The sequence below is a fragment of the Podarcis vaucheri genome (genome assembly GCF_965113315.1).
Source record: "Podarcis vaucheri genome assembly, chromosome: 14".
NCBI lineage: Eukaryota > Metazoa > Chordata > Lepidosauria > Squamata > Lacertidae > Podarcis > Podarcis vaucheri.
The window spans coordinates 38,451,104-38,461,718 of NC_138752.1; the positions used below are offsets into that span (position 1 = coordinate 38,451,104).

At 43.3% G+C, this 10,615-nt stretch overlaps 1 long non-coding RNA gene across 1 annotated transcript; it reads right to left on the minus strand.

Annotated features, from left to right (window-relative positions):
• Positions 1-544: 544 nt before the first annotated feature.
• LOC309518776 lies at positions 545-4,223 on the minus strand. The gene is made up of 3 exons (XR_014213607.1): positions 3,412-4,223; positions 2,215-2,365; positions 545-1,232 (listed from the first exon to the last, which is right to left on the minus strand). It is a non-coding gene; the product is annotated as an uncharacterized lncRNA (long non-coding RNA).
• Between the last annotated feature and the right edge of the window lie 6,392 nt (positions 4,224-10,615).

Below are 10,615 nucleotides of genomic sequence, written 5' to 3' on the forward strand. Positions count from 1 at the left end.
CCTGAAAAGTTTGTTCTACAATAAAGCTGATGCTACAAGACTCTTTGCTGGTTATACTGCAACTAAAACAGTCACTATTATACAGAAAAGCCATACTTGAAACATGAATGCATCCTTCAGAACTTATAGGGTAGACACATCTTTTGTGCTTGAATATCCATTCCAGAAAAGACAATACATTTTGAGCAGCAGCATTAGGACATTTATAGTGGTGCGTTTACTCCAGCAGTTCATGTGGACAGAATCCGCATTTGAGAGCATCTAGGACAGGGGTCTGCAACCCGCGGCTCCGGAGCCGCATGTGGCTCTTTTACACCTTTGCCGCGGCTCCAGGGCGGATACTAGCGAGGGGAGGAGGCGCATTGTGCGCCCCGACACTCCCCACTGTGGCAGGCGTTGTACTGGCTGTGACATCGCATGGGGGCGGTGCGTGCGTTAGTCACGCACCGTCCCGACGTCACCTTCCCGGTTTTGCGGCTCCCAGTTTTTTTCCTTTGGAAACGGGTCCAAGTGGCTCTTTTTGTCTTAAAGGTTGCAGACCCCTGATCTAGGACAATGTGTTCTTGAGAATGCCTTCCAAGGTTGTTAATGCAACCATTTGCAAGCCACCTCTCTCTGCATGGAAACATATATCCTTCTATCACAAGATCCAGGGGTCACACACTTCAAGAGTACAGTAATTATGGGAGAAGTTACTGTGGGAGTAACCATCTCATCATTTGAATGAGCCATCCGCACAAGAGCAGATGGAGAAAAACAAACAGTGCTTTCCAATAACATGGTGCGAGATAATGTTATTAGCTTACAGATGAGGTTGAGTGCTGGTTTGTAATTGTACATTTGCAAAGAACTCCTGCTTTGTTTATGAGAATTAAATAAATAAAAATGTTTTTTAATGACTGAAATAAAAACTCCTTCATGTTTCAATCTGAAATGCAAAAAAAAAAAAAGTTAATAGGTTTTCCAGGTGATCAGTTTATAAGAGCCTAGTAAGCGTACCTTATAACACATTTGTTCCTACAAGGTGTGTACATGTGTAAGCGAGAGAAGGTGTGTTGAGGGGGGCTAAGAATTGTATCAAATATCCAATGTTTAATTAGAGAATATCCCATGGATCATCAATATCAAAAATACTGTAAAATAGTCATGCCACGTTTTCTATATACTTACCATGTCCATTCTGTGTATTTTCCCTTCCCCTTGGTTTTTCTCCTTTTCTCAAAGATGTATACCTGTTCAATAAAAAATAACCAGTTGAGAGAGGGAGAGAGAACATACCCTAACATGGGGTAGTCATTGGAGCTACATAGTAGACTGATCTGATTACTAGGCCCCAGGGAAACTCAGTAAGACTTTATAGTCTTAAGAGTCATTCTGCTGACTGTGGCCTTGCGTGGTTATACCAAAGTCCTGCTCTGAAGGCACCAGTGAACCAACCACATTCTGGTCTGTGGTGTTAACAGCCTCACTTGACTTGCCTGAATTTCCTTCTTCCAACTAACTGGTAACTTGGATAATTAAACATCCAAGGCTTTTAACATGTATTTCAGTTTGCATTTAAAGGCAAACCTAATTCACACTTTCTGAAACAATATGCAAACTGAAACATAGCCATCCTTCAATATTTGAGTTCCTCTGAATTCAGCAATGTGTACAATATTCTCCAGCCAAGCAATGTGTACAAAAACACAAATGCTAGGGTAAATATGCATTAAGATGTATATATTTGTGGAAATAACATGACATTAAGGGAAAGTGTGGCATTAGGGGAAACTGCTTTGCAAAAAATGCATTTGTTGGACAAAGTTGCATATAAAAATGTGTGCAACGGAAAAAAATTGCACTAACATGTGGATGGATTTTCATTAGGGCTTTTTTAAACAAATGCAAACTGATGTGGAAATGTGGAGAATGGAACTAAAGACTAGAAAAATTAGGAACTGAGAGAAACAGAAATTGAGAGAGTCGCCCATTTCCTACCCCAAACCTACTAAAATTTGAAAGAAATTCTGAAGTACCCTGCCATTTAGGCAGAAAACAGAGGCCTCTTTCGTAGGGGGAAGAAAACTTTTGAGAAACTGAAGGACAGCACTACTGAATATTCTCCTGTTTCTCTGTTTACTAATTATGGGCAAAACTGAGGGTGGTTATGGCTGTTGCTCTACATGGACCAGCCACCTGTTGAGGTTTCCACACATACTGTATTTTCTTTACCTCCACAGCTGCAGGGTCAAGGAAAGAGTTTGGTATTTTCTTCTTCTTCTTCTTCTTCTTCTTCTTCTTCTTCTTCTTCCTGTTTTCATAATTTTTCTTTTTGCACCATCTCCATGAATAATCCAAATTCTACTGGCTGTTTTATAGGCACCTATAAAAGCAATACTCTACCCTCAGTCCAGCCAAAATAGAGGATGCTGGCCAAGCAAGACGGAGTTTACAGCCAAAGAACATGGTTGAACAAGAGGAAGCCATAAACTGATTGGCTGGCCCACTCCTTGTTTTCTTAAGGAAGAGTTAAAGGTGGGGGAATGGTTGGGGTCAGCGCGGTCAGCCATCTGGCAAAATCTGCTGGCTTCCTTCTGTGAGTGTTTTCCCAGTGCTGTGGTGATGGAGAGAATGAGGTTAAAGGGACCAAGGCTATAGGACCTCAACTTGTCCCAGTTGACGCTACCTCATGGCTCAGCTATGTTTCCCTGTCCCTCAACTTGCACGCTGTTGACCTCTCCCTGCTCTTACATACTTCCTCAAGAGCACCAAGGCTTACAAGAAGCTGCATCTGTGCGAACATATGACAGTTGAGCTTTGGAGGACACAGAAGAGATGCTGACAGAGTGTTCCACATTTCACAAGGTGTGGATGAGGCAACACAGGTGGGAGCAAGAGCCTACAGGGCTGGTTCCCTGTGACAGAATGCATTTCTGTGTGCGGTGAATTTCAGTCCAATTAAAACAGGGCTTCTCCTTCCCTTCTAATTGGTAGAGCTGGCCTGCAGCTCCAGGCCCTGGTTTCATTACCCCTCTTCCCCTTCTTGTGCTCTGGAGCAACAGAAATCTGGATTTGAGACTGATCTCTTATGATTCTGCACATCACCAAACTGAAGTGTCACTGACAGCCTAATGGAGGCAAAGGGGCCTAACCAAATTTTACTGGACCTGTATTTCCCATCAGCCAGAGCCAGCATGGCCAATAGCCAAGGATTATGGGAGACGTAGTTCAGCAGCATTTGGAGGTTGAAAGCTTAGCCACCCCTGGCCTAAAAATGTGGCCCTCAAAATGTTTCTGGACTCCTAACTCACACCAGCCTGAGCCTACATGGGCAAATAGTGAGGGGAAATGGGTGTTGTAGTTCAGCAGCATCTCAAGTACAATCAAGTATAACCCTGGATTCTCCTGCAGTTGGAGAAAGATACAAACCATGGATTGGCGGGTGCTTGGGACAAGCCTGACATCGTCCCACAAGGTGGATTCAGTGAGTCGCCTCTCAACGTGTGAAATTTTCCATCTTCCCTTGAAGACCCCCTGACTGGGGCTGGCAAACCTGGCCCCTCTAATAGTGTAATAAACCACAATGCCTTTGTAAGAGCACATTCTGTATTTATACAACAGCCCATGTATACAAGGGATTAAAATAAACCATTTATTCCTTCATCTTGGACAAATCACATTATCCAGAAACTCCAAGAAGCAGAGCTTTCTGTTGTCAAAATAAACACTAGCCTGTTCCCCCACCCCTTTCAAGAACCCACGCAGTGCAAAATAAATGGCATCGGCCTACCAGATGCACAGCACGTAGGGAGGAAAGTTAATGGTAATAAAGCATTGTGGGGTCCAAGACAAATGGAAGCACTTTGCTTATTGGATTCACTTCATTATTGTGTCTGCCCTTCTTGTCCACTCTTATTCCATGACCTAATTTCCCCCTCCAAATGGCTAATGATTTTGAATGCCTGAATGCCACAGCTTTCAGAGACAACCCAGTTGCCAATTTCATCTCATTAGTAAAAATGAAAACTCTTCCAAAGAACAGAGCCAAACCCAGCCAAATATTTCTTCCTGAGACAATGGCATGGACCTCCACTGTAGTAAGACTTTTCTGTTCAATGTCACAGCACAGTCCGCTAAGCTGCATGTGGGTGCCGCAGATCACATCTTGAGGAAGATAGTCATAAGAAGAATGAAAGAAGAGCCAAAGATCTAATCTAGCAGTAAGGAAATATTGCCCTCCATAGGTCACTGAAGTACAACTCCCGCTATCCCTGGCCATCGGAAATGCAAGCTGAGGTTGATTGGAGCTGTAGTTCAGCAACACCTGGAGGCCCAAAGGTTCCCCACCTCTGCTCTACGCCATCGTCCTGGTTCCAAGACTGGCTAACTCTGGGAAGCCCATAGAGAGGGTTGGAAGCAGTAGCCTCCTTGTGTAGAAATGAGAGGATCGGTCTATTTTCAGTCCATTTCCTTTTTGCATGGGCAGAATGAGTCTTCTGTTTAAAGGCCTTGTCCAGTTTAAGGATAAAGAACCCTAAGAAGGGAGAACAAGGACCTTGAAGTTGGTTATCAAGAATTAGCACAGGTCACTAATAGGGGGTGACGTGGTAGAACAGAGACACTTACCTGACAAGTGGAGTACTACAAGGCTCATTGTTATTCAACATCTGTATAAACAACTTGGATGAAGGAATTAAGGGGATGCTTATCAGATTTGCAGATAACATCCAACTGGGAGGAGTTAGCTAACACCACAGAATCAGGATTCAAGATGACCTTAACAGGTTGGAGAACTGGGACAATACTAACAAAATGAATTTCAACGGGGACAAATGTGAGGTTCTACACTTAGGCAGGAAGAATCAGCTGCACAAATATAAGATGGCGGACACCTGACTTGCTAGTAGTACATGTGAAAAGGTTGTAGGTGTCTGAGTAGACCACAGTCTTAACATGAGTCAACAGTGTGATGCAGCAACAAAAAAAAGCTAATGATATTCTAGGCTGCATCAACAGAAGTCTAGTGTCCAGTTCCGGACACCACAATTTAAGAAGAATATTGACAAGCTGGAGCTTGTGCAGAGGAGGGTGACCAAGATGACCAAGGGTTTGGAAACCAAGCCTTATGAGGAATGGTTGAGGGAGTTGGCTATGTTTAGCATGGATAAGAAGAGACTGAGAGGCAATATGGTAGCCATCTCAAATATATAAAGGACTGTCACATGGAAGATGGGCCAAGCTTGTTTTCTCCTGCTCCAGAGGGGAGGACCTGAACCAAAGGCTTCAAGTTACAAGAAAGGAGTTGTTGTTTTTTACTAAACATCAGGAAGAACTTTGTGACAGTAAGAGCTGTTTGACAGTGGAACGGACTCCCCCAGAAGGTGGACTCTCCTTCCTTGGAGGTTTTTAAGCTGAGGTTGAATGAACATCTATCATTGATGCTTTAGCTGAGATTCCTGCACTGCCGGCGGTTGGACTAGATGGTCCTCAAAGTCCCTTCCAGCTCTACGATTCTATGACCTCCTGGCAAGTGAGCTGCTGCAGGGTTCAAAGGGGGAGACATGGGAGAGACAGCAAAGAGGGTGGCTGCACTGGTGCATTTGTACCGCAGTGACCTCATTGCTACCTCTCCCCTTCCTCTCTCAGTAATAAGCAAAGACTTCTATTCTAGGAGGTCAGATACGGCTTCACACCCCCCCCCACTATGCCATCTTCCTGCCATATTAAATATTATAGTAATTATTCCTCAATTTGCATCTGTACATATTAATTAGAACTTGCAAATGTATCCTCTGTCCCCCCTTTGCAATGCATAACCAGCCACCTACTCAGTTTACCGTACTTACTGAAGTGTTTGGAGGCCATCTTCAAACCAGTAAATTGTCTTAGTGAAGGCATATGCCAAGAGGCCTGTAGCCAAAACTTTTGTAGTAAGGAGGACCAGTTGGCAAGGAAGGCGGCAGAAATCATTGCAAAACAGAAATATAGATAACTAATATCTTTAATTTTTTTGATTGCATTCAATGTTAATAACATTTTAATTTTATAAGATATAAAAATAAGGACCTACTGCTTATCAGTTATTATAGTGCTCTTGTCCTCATTGTTGATTTGGGATTATTTCCAGTCTGTTTGTGTTGTTCATCTTTGATTATGGTGGGGTATGATTTGTACTTATAGGATGGTTGGGTGAGCAGTTTTAGACATGCACACACACACACACACACACCATGTTTTATTGTATTTTCTTTATCCATTTGTATGTGTGTTTAAATGTTTGTAAGCTTCTGTGTCTTTTATGGATCTGTAAGTTGGTTTGAGAGAAAAAGTTGTATAGGGAGCAACAAATAAATGGCATGATGATGATGATGATGATGATGATGATGATGATGATGATATTCATGGTGTAGTGATTAGAGTGTTAGACCAGGAGCTGGGAGGCCAGGGTTCAAATGCCCACTCAGCCATGTAGTTCACTGGGTGGCGTTGGGCCAATCATAGGATTTCAGTCTAATCTACCTCACAGGGTGGTTGTCAGGATAAAACTGGGAATGGTATGCCATTTTGAGTTCCTTAAATGAGATATAAATGTAATCAATCAATCAGACAATAATTGACCAGAATACTAGAAGGAGGGAGTGGTTGTGTTCAATATCCATGGGTTGTTTTGTAAGGAGCAATTGGGTGGAATATTCCTGTCTATTTTTGCCTTATATCTTCACAAGCAAAGGGTCTAGAAACTTAAACAACAACAAAACTAACAGTTGGGAGACGGGGTGGCACGTTTATTTTCTGTTATTTCATTTTATTCTGCAGTCTGAAATTTTTATTGAAAACTGAAGAGATAGGATGTAAAATAAACTAAATTAATGAATTCATTAAAATTCTGAGAAGCCCGACTCATTTAAGTCACCCCCTCAGCCCTGCATGACCTCGACTTCCCTTTTGCTTAGAACAGCTACCAGAGAAAAACATCTGGTGTGCTCACCTTTTCCCGTACATCTCCACTGGCATCCTCTTTGGCTATAAACCCCAGTGATTCTGTTTGTACATTTCCTCCAAGTCCCGTTATTAATATTCTGGATGAGGAGATCTCATAAACTCCCATCTGGAAAAGCAGGTCAGAGAGGGGTGGGAGATACGTCCCAATGTGCCATAAAGCACATTGACCATTGCTTTCAAACGCATGTGGCGACATGTAGAACATGCATGGGGGGAGCTGAGCCAGTTTTAACGGCATTTAAAATAGGTGGCTGTGATGTAATTGGAATTTTAGGAGCAGCCTGAAATTAGGATCTGATTATGCTTCATATATCTTGAACCTCGGGGAAGGGAGACTGAGCCAGCTGTACACTAAATACCTTTTATACTTTGTCATCTTTGTTTTTAAAGGAGGTGGGTGGGTGAGACCCTGCTCTTTCTCTGAAATATAACCAGAAGGAAACCCATACACAGAGAGAGAGAGTATATATGCATCTGAATGTAGCAGTCTCCAAAGAGGTGGGATTTATGTGGCCATCAGTTCTGGGGGAGACAGGATGCAAAGGACCAGTGGAAAAGTAAATAAATAAAGTTTGGCACAGTCTTCCATGCCTAGGTCTCCACCTCCCTCCACTGCAGCGAAGTGATGGCACAATAGCTCAGTCCGTAGAGCACAGGACTCTTAATCTCAAGGTCTGGGTACGAGCTCCACATTCAGCAAAAGATTTCTGCATTGCAGGGAGTTGGATTAGATCAGGCATAGGCAAACTCGGCCCTCCAGATGTTTTGAGACTACAATTCCCATCATCCCTGACCACTGGTCCTGTTAAGGTAAAAGTAAAGGGACCCCTGACCATTAGGTTCAGTCGTGACCGACTCTGGGGTTGCGGTGCTCATCTTGCTTTATTGGCCAAGGGAGCCGGCGTACAGCTTCCGGGTCATGTGGCCAGCATGACTAAGGCGCTTCTGGCGAGCCAGAGCAGTGCACGGAAACGCCGTTTACCTTCTCGCTGGAGCGGTACCTATTTATCTACTTGCACTTTGACTTGCTTTCGAACTGCTAGGTTGGCAGGAGCAGGGACCGAGGAACGGGAGCTCACCCCATTGCGGGGATTCGAACCGCCGACCTTCTGATCGGCAAGTCCTAGGCTCTGTGGTTTAACCCACAGCACCACCCGTGCCCCTTTTACTGGTCCTGTTAGCTACAATATAATTAGATATCAGTTCAAATATAAAGAAATGGCATTCTCTCGGATTTGAGAAGGTATTTCAATTCAGCTTCGTAATGCAATCTCCCAAGTCTTAAACAACCAATGATCAAAAGACGGAACTGGGGCAGGTTTTTCCAAAATATAGCCATCCACAACACTTTTGCAACAACTAGTCAGTTGAAAATCCGGCCCTTTTCTTGTTTCTTTAAAGACGTTCTTCAGATATGCCAGTAATATGATGATGTGATTTGACCACAAGTTCATCCTTCCTCCCACACCTACAAGATTCTGGAAGGCTCTGCCCAGAGCTGAGTCAGACTATGTTGCAAATGGCCAATGCAAACAGTGATGGGCTAGGCTGAGCCAAACAAGGGATGGCTTATGGCCCATTGAAAACTATGTCTTGCAATAGGTTCTTTCCACCACTGTTGGTCACAACAGCTTTTTACTCCGGTTCTGAAATCAGCAAAGATTTGCTCTGGCTGCTTGGAGAGAATGACATTTATTTAGCAGCTGTATCTGGTCCCTATTGAGAGTGGAAATGCAGAGATATCAAGAGTAGGCAGACACAGAGCCAAATAAGTCCCCCTTTGCACTATATATTTAAAGCAGTATCACATCACTTTAAAAATTCATGGCTTCTTGCAAAAAATCCTGGGAAGTGTAGTTTGTTAAGGGTGCTCAGAGTTCTTAGGACACCCTTATTTCCCTCATAGAGCTACCATTGAGAGAGTTTCCTGGGAAGAGCGATGGACCACCAAGCCATTCTGAGCATTGTAGCTCTGTGAGGGGAACAGGGGTCTCCTAACAACTCCCAGCACCCTTAACAAACCACAGTTCCCAGGATTCTTTGTGGGGAAACCATGGCTGCTTAAAAGTGTATGATATTGCTTTAAATCTATACTGCAGGTGGGACCTAATTCTAGTTGTGTCTCTATCCTCTGTAGTATCAGGTTCTACAAGGTCAACACTTAGACTGAGGAGGAGGAAGCTGACAGCCAGTGCCGCCCAATGACTGGGTGTAAGTAGGAGGACAGGTGGGAGCTGGCTGGGATTGGACCAAGACTGGTGGGGCTGTGCCCTATTTACCCTAATAGACCTGCCCACACTGGAATGCTGAAGGGGAGGGGTTGGGGGCAAACTGTGGTGGGAATGGGTACGGGGGTGGGTGAGGTTTAAAAAGGGGTAGTTTCTGTCAGGTATGGGAGAAGTACAAAGGAGTAGACAGGGTTGGTAAACAGAGCAAGCAAGGGGTGGCAGTACCTAGTGGATATGTAGATATAGATATAATCTACAGGAGATAAGTTCATCAAAGACGCAGAACCCTGTGTACAACCTCATAATAATACAATTGAAATAAACAGTGCAAATTAAGAAAGATGTTCTTTTAATCAAAACATCTGCATTTTAACACTGTAACAAGCATTTAATATTAAATTGTGACAAAGCAATTAATGTTAACATTACATCTCGTCTTCTAGAATTCTATGAAAGGTTGTCACATAGTTGTGAATTTTACTTTCTGCTGTCCTTACTGTTGTGTATTGCTAAGAGGAGGCCAGAAAGAGGTTCCACAAGGAATTAGGCAGGAAAGGCTTACAGAGAAAAACCCAATACCCAAGAATTGCAGTGAAGGACTCATCTGTTAGGGCAAATGGGGCACTGCCCCACCAACTTGAGTCTGCTCTTAGCCAGGCTCCACCTGCCTGCTTTGTGGGCCTGTGTCTTTCCATGTCCAGCATTTTTGCAGAGGACTTGGATCTCATTGAAGAACTTGGATGTCAAGAATTGTCAAATTGCCCAATGACAGCAAACTGAAAGATTTGTGTCATCAGTCAGCATGGGATCATGGATGATAATGTGTTGGTTTTGGATGTAGATGACTCAGGATTAAATCCGGTGTTTCATTTGTGCCATAGTTCCCCGGGACTTAGCCTTGGGCTTTTCAATGCAAGGGCTCAGCTTTGGATGTGCTGAGAAATAATAATAATAATAATAATAATAATAATAATAATAATAATAATAATAATAATAATAAATTTTTTAAAAGGTCTGCTTCTGAGCATTTGCTGCACCACCAATAATCGCAAATTGCCAATTTGCTACCAGGCGGTTCAAGGTCCTTTTGTTGATGCACAGAGCCCTAAACAACTTGACCCTCAAGTATGTTAAGGACAGTCTGAGCCACAGTTCCAAGCACCCTTAACAAATGACAGTTCCCAAGATTCTTTGGGGAAGCCATGAGTTCTAAATGTGCATTAAATGTGTTTCAAATATATGGTGCAGATGTGACTAAAGTTTCTAGGCCTGCTATTTGCAGAAGCTTGTGAATTGGGCTAAGCAGGATTTCCAGTTAACCACTTGGAATATTTTATTCCCCCACCACAGGCCCCAGAGTACTCACAGTCTCCAACTATAGGATGCTCAGCCTTAACATTCCT